Raw genomic sequence first — 7,059 nt, forward strand, 5'->3', positions numbered from 1 at the left:
AAGTATATATGCAGCCAACATAGGAGCACCTAAATACATAAAATATTAACAGACATAAAGGGATAAATTGGCAGTAACAATAATTGTAGGGGACTTTACCATCCCACTTACAATGGACAGATCATTCAGACCAAAAAAAGAAAAAAATCAATAAGGAAACACTGGCCTTTATATGCCACATTAGACCACGTGGATTTAATAGATCTATATAGACCATTCCAACCAAAAGCAGCTGAATGCAGTTTTTCAATTGCACATGGAACATTCTCCGGGATAAATAACATGCTAGGGCGCAAAAACAAGTCTCAGTAAATTTAAGAAAACTGAAATCATATAAAGCATCTTTCCGACCACAATGCTATGAGACTAGAAATCAACTACAAAGAAAAAAAAATTGCAAAAAACAAGTGGAAGCTAAACAACATGCTACTAAACAACCAAGGGAGCACTGAAGAAATCAAAGGAGAAAAAAATAAAAAAATAGCTGGAGACAAATGAAATAAAAAAAAAATCCAAAATCTGTGGGACACAGATCAGAAAAGCAGTTCTAAGAGGCAAGTTTATAGCAATACAAGCCTATATTAGGAAATAAGAAAAATCTCAAACAACCTAACCTTACATCTAAACTAACTAGAAAAAGAACAAACAAAACCCAAAGTTAGCAGAAGGAAAAAAAATCATAAAGATCAGAGCAGAAATAAATGAAACAGAGACTAAAAAACAATAAGAAAGATCAATGAAACTAAGAGTTGGTTCTTTGGTTCCTTAAAAAAATAAAAATAGAGCTACCATATGATCCTGCAATCCCACTCCTGGGCATATATCCAGAGAAAAACATGGTTTGAAAGGATACAGGCACCCCAATGTTCATTGCAGCACTGTTTACGATAGCCAAGACAAGGAAGCAACCTAAATGTCCACCGACAGATGAATGGATAAAGAAGCTGTGGTACGTACACACAATGTAATATTACTCAGCCATTAAAAAGAATGAAATAATGCCATTTGCAGCAACATGGATGGACCTGGTGATTATCATACTAAGTGAAGTAAGTCAGAGAAAGACAAATATTGCATAATATCGCTTATAAGCAGAACCTAAAAAAATGATATAAATGAACATATTTACAAAACAGAAACAGATTTACAGACTTAGAGAACAAACTTATGGTTACCAAGGGGGAAGGGTGAGGAGGAGGGTTAGACTGGGAGTGTGGGATTGACATGTACACACTGCTATATTTAAAATAGATGACCAACAAGGACCTACTGTATAGCACAGGGAACTCTGCTCAATATTCTGTAACAACCTAAATCGGAAAAGAATTTGAAACAGAATAGAAACATGTATATATATAACTGAATCACTTTGCAGTACACCTGAAACACAACATTGTTATTCAACTATATCCAACATAAAATAAAAATTAAAAAAATAAAAATGAGTTGGTTTTTTGAAAAGCTAAACAAACCTGATAAACCTTTAGCCAAACTCATCAAGAAAAAAAGGAAGGGGCCCCAAATCAATAAAGTTAGAAATGAAAGAGAAGTTATAACTGACACCACAGAAATATAAAGGATCACAAGAGATTACTGTGAACAGCTATATGTCAATAAAATGGACAATATAGAAGAAATAGATTCCTGGAAATGTACAATCTCCCAATACTGAACCAGAAAGAAAAGGAAAAATATGAACAGACCAATTATCAGTAATAAAACTGAATCAGTAATAAAGAAGAAAAGAACTCCCAACAAACAAAAGTCCAGGACCAGATGGCTTCACAGGAGAATTCTATCAAACATTTAGAGAAGAGTTAATACCTATCCTTCTCAAACTATTCCAAAAAATTGCAGAGGAAGGAACACTTCCAAACTTTTTCTATGAGGCTAGCATCACCCTGACACCAAAACCAGACAAAGATATCACACAAAAAGAAATTTACTGTCTAATTACTGATTACTGATGAACATAGATGCAAAAATCCTCAACAAATTAACAAACTGAATCCAACAATATGTTAGAAGGATCATACAATATGATCAAATGGGATTTATCCCAAGAATGCAAGAATGGTTCAATATCTACAATTCATGTGACATATCACATAAAAAATTGAATAAAAGACTAGCCAGAGCAGCTGAAGCCCTGCAGGAACCAAATTGGCAGCTGGCAGTGGACCCTCTCTAGGGCCTAAGATGGATCTTGTACCCAATTGTTTTTTTACACCATACATATATTCGGCCACATGGCCAGAGGATGACATCTTCCAACAAGCTATCAGTCTCCTGATTATAACAAATCTCAGTGCATATAACCTTTATTTCTTCTTTGCAACACTGAGTTATTATTTTGTCTATGATCATTCATTAATGAAACACTCACAATCTTTCAAGAATCAAGTCTATCAAGAGATTATGCACTCTGTCCAGTCAATGCCATGGATCAGCATCCCCAGAGTTTCACTGTTCCTGATAGAGGTTACAGCAAATTGTATGACAGCATAAAGAGTTTCCATACGGCTGGTTTTGACTCATTGCTGTTATCCTGCTCTTTCTCTTTTTCACTGACATGCTGATCTACTGGATTCACAGAGATCTTCATCACAGACTTGTATATAAGTGCTTACACAAACCTCATCACATCTGGAAGATTCTGACTCCATTTACAAGTCATGCTTTTCACCATCTGGCTGGCGTCCTTCAGAGTCTGCCTTGCCACATATACCTTTTTATTTTCCCCTTACACACGGTAGTTTATTTAGGTTTGTATGTCTTGGTCAATATCTGGACAATTTCCATTCATGATGGTGACTTTCATGTTCCCCAAATCTTAAGGCCATTTATTAGTGGCTCAGCTCATCATACAGACAACCACATGCTCTTTGACCATAACTATGGACAGTATTTCACATTGTGGGATAGAGTTGGAGGCTCCTTCAAAAATCCCTCCTCCTTTGAAGGGAATGGACCAATTAGTCATGTGAAGATGACAGAAGAAGAGAGCAAGAGCCATGCAGGAAATGGTTGTAAAAATGAAAAATTATTCAATGTAGAGTTTACAAGACTGAGTAGATTATTGCCCAATTATTAAATATTTTTGGTCAAGAAAAATAATCTACATACATACAGCCAAGAGGCATAGCAAGTGAATAGTATCATTTGAAAATCAGTATTGTGGGTATAGCTGAGTAATAATCATAATGGTAGGTCAAGGGAACATGTCGTGAATACCAAGATTTTAACCTCATGCTTGAAATAATGGACGTTGGTCTAAGGGACAAGTTGTGTCTTTCTAGCCAGCAGATCTGTAATTTGAATAGCTTGAACAATGATTTTTTAAAAGATAGAGGATAAATTATCAAGGGGACTAGGTTATGCCCTTTTGCCTTAATTCATCCATATTCATTAAGTAAAATTCATTGTGCTTAATGGTATCAAGACTAAACACCACAACAAAGAAATATTAATATAAAGATTGTTCCTTGTTTCAGGAATGACTAACTATTCAGTATTTGTATGATAACGACTACTTGTAGTATTTTGTTCAAGTGGAAACACTGGTGTGAAAAAAATTGTTATATAATGTATTAGCAGCTCAATGGCCTGATTAATAGCAGGTGTTATAAAATTATTGTCTTCCTACGCATAGAAAACTTATTTTCTGGAGACGCTGTCAAATATTACATTTTAATGATGAACAAATAAATTGAAATTTTAGAAAATATTAATACTCTGATGATTTAATCCAGATCTGGGATTATTTAAAGATTTTGATGGTTACTGTTTTAAACCATTATTTAATAAGTGTAAAATTATGTGACTGAATATATTTAGAAAGGGAAATTTGATGCCCAAATAATATATTTGATCCTACTGACTTTTTAATTAAATTGATGCATTTATGTTTCAAAGTTACAATCCTATGATTTTCCATAAAAGGAAATAGTTGCCAAATATTTAGGCCTATCACTGAAGATTAGTTTTGAAATATTATTTTCCCTCCTCTTTCTTCACTTTTCCCCATTTCCTCTACAAAACGATTTAACAAATACTTTTATAAAGAAATGTCATGTGTTACAACAAATATGTTGGGAAAACATGGTTTGCAAAGATATTCTATAATCTATTTATGTAAAAATCAATAGAAGTTGATTATGACTGTTTAAAAAATTGAATAAAAATAATATGATAATCTCAATGGATGCAGAAAAAGCCTTTGACAAAATTCAACATTCATTTATGATTAATCCTTTATACCCACTTTGTGAAGTTAACACACCTCAATGTAATAAAGGCCATATATGAGAAGTCCACAGCCAACATCATACTCTGATAAAAAGGTGAAAGCATTTCCTCTAAGATCAGGAACAAGACAAGAATGTCCACTCTCCCCACTTTTATTCAGCACAGTATTGGAAGTCCTAGCCACAGAAATCAGATAAGAAAAATGGGAAAGAAAGAAGTAAAATTGTCACTGTTTTCAGATGACATGGTACTATACATAGAAAATCCTAAAGACACCACTGAAAAACTACTAGAGTTCAATGAATTTGGCAAGGTTGCATGATACAAAATTAATATACAGAAATATGTTGCATTTCTGTACACTGATTATGAACAATCAGAAAGACATTTTAAAAAGAGTCCCATTTATCATCATATCAAAAAAATAGGATACCTAGGAATAAGTCTAACTAGGGAGATAAAAAGACTTGTACTTGGAAAACTATAAGACACTGTGAAAGAAACTGAAGATGACACAGATGGAAAGATATACCATGTTCATGGACTTGGAGAATTAATACTGTTAAAATGATCATACTTCCCAAGGCAATCTACAGATTCAATGAAATTCCTACCAAAATACTGAACATATCTCACCCAATTAGAATAAATAATTCTAAAATTTGTATGTAAACACAAAAGACCCTGAACAGCCAAAACAATCTTGAGAAAGAAGAACACAGCTAGAGGTATCACGTTCCCTGACTTCAGACTATAATACAAAGCTACGATAATCAAAACAGTATAGTGCTGGAACAAAAACATACACATATATCAAAGGGAAAGAACAGAGAGTTCATAAATAAACCCACACATTTATGGTTAACTAATCTATGATAAAGGAGGCAAGAATTTACAATGGGGAAAAGACAATCTCTTCAATAAGTGGTGCTGAGAAAACTGAACAGCTACAGGTAAAAGAATGAAATTAGAACATTTCTTCACATCTTATACAAAAATGAACTCAACATGGATTAAAGTCCTAAAGGTAAGACAAGAAACCATAAGACTCCTAGAAGAAAACATAGGCAGAATACTCCTTGACATAAATCACAGTAATATTTTTTGTTTCCTAGGGCAAAGGAAACAAAAGCAAAAATAAACAAATGGTACCTAATTAAACTAAAAAGCTTTTGCACAGCAAAGGAAACCACTGACAAAATGAAAAACAGCCTACAGACTGGGAGAAAATATTTTCAGGTGATGACTATAACGGGGTTAATATCTAAAATATATAAACAGCTCATACTACTAAATATCAAAAAAGCAAACTCAATCAAAAAATGGGCAGAAGACCTGAATAGACATTTTTCCAAACAAGACATACTGATTGCTAACAGGCACATGAGAAGATGCTTGACATCACTAATCAGGGAAATGCAAATCAGAACCACAGTGAAATATCACCTCACACCTGTCTGAATGGCTATGATCAAAAAGGACCACAAATAACAAAAGTTGACGAGGATGTGGAGAAAAGGGAACCCTTGTCTACTGTTGGTGTGAGTGTAAATTGGTGCAGCCACTATCAAAAACAGTATGGGGGTTCTTCAACAAACTAAAAATAAAACTACTAAATGATGCAGCAATTCCACTCCTGAGTATAGATCAAAAGAAAACAAACACACTAATTTGAAGAGATACATGCACACCAATTTTCACAGCAGCATTATTACAATAGCCAAGACATGAAAGCAACCTAACTTTCCATCAACAAATGGGTGAAGATGTGAGACATCTATATCTAAATATAGATATATATTAAACACACACACATAGTGGAATGCTATTTAGCCTTAGAAAAAAATGAAATTTTGTCATTTGCAAAAACATGGATGGACCTGAAGGGTATTACGCTTAGTAAAGTAAGTCAGACAAAGAAAGACAAATATTGTATGTTACCACTTACAGTGGAATCTAAAAAATAAAACTAACTAATGAATATAATAAAACAGAAACAAAGTCATAGATTTACAGAACAAACTGGTGGTGACCAGTGGGGAGAGGGAGGAGTGAGGGCAAAAAAGAGTATGGGGAGAGTGGAAGTGACCCCTGAACCAAGATGGTGGAGTAGAAGGACGTGCTCTCACTCCCTCTTGTGAGAACACCAGAATCACAACTAGCTGCTGGACAATCATTTGACAGGAAGACACTGAAACTCACCAAAAAAGATACCCTACATCCAAAGACAAAGGAGAAGCCACAATGAGATGGTAGAGGGGCATAATCACAGTAAAATCAAATCCCATAACTGCTGGGTGGGTGACTACAGACTGGAGAAAAGTTATACCACAGAAGTCCACCCACTGGAGTGAAGGTTCTGAGCCCCACGTCAGGCTTCCCAACCTGGGGGTCCAGCAACAGGAGGCGGAATTCCTAGAGAATCAGACTTTGAAGGCCAGTGGGATTTGATTGCAGGACTTTGAGAGGACTGAGGGAAACAGAGACTCCACTCTTGGAGGGCACACACAAAGTAGTGTGCACATCAGGACCCAGAGGAAGGAGCAGTGACCACAGGGGAGACTGAACCAGACCTAACTGCTAGTGTTAGAGGGTCTCCTGCACGGGGAGGTGGGGGGGTGGGGTGGAGGGGGTGGCGGTGGCTCACAGTGGGGACAAGGACACTGGCAGCAGAAGTTATGGGAAGTACTCCTTGGTGTAAGCCCTCCCACAGTCTGTCATCAGCCCCACCAAAGAGCCCAGGTAGGCTCCAGTGTTGGTTTGCCTCAGGCCAAACAACCAACAAGGAGGAAACCCAGCCCCATCCATCAG

The 7,059-nt window shown here is 35.8% G+C and overlaps 1 pseudogene; it reads left to right on the forward strand.

Annotated features, from left to right (window-relative positions):
* The window catches only part of LOC141279182 (lathosterol oxidase pseudogene), a 31,724-nt pseudogene extending 24,876 nt beyond the window's left edge, over window positions 1-6,848 (forward strand).
* The last annotated feature ends 211 nt before the right edge of the window (window positions 6,849-7,059 follow it).

Source organism: Tursiops truncatus, chromosome 7 (assembly GCF_011762595.2).
Source record: "Tursiops truncatus isolate mTurTru1 chromosome 7, mTurTru1.mat.Y, whole genome shotgun sequence".
Lineage (NCBI taxonomy): Eukaryota > Metazoa > Chordata > Mammalia > Artiodactyla > Delphinidae > Tursiops > Tursiops truncatus.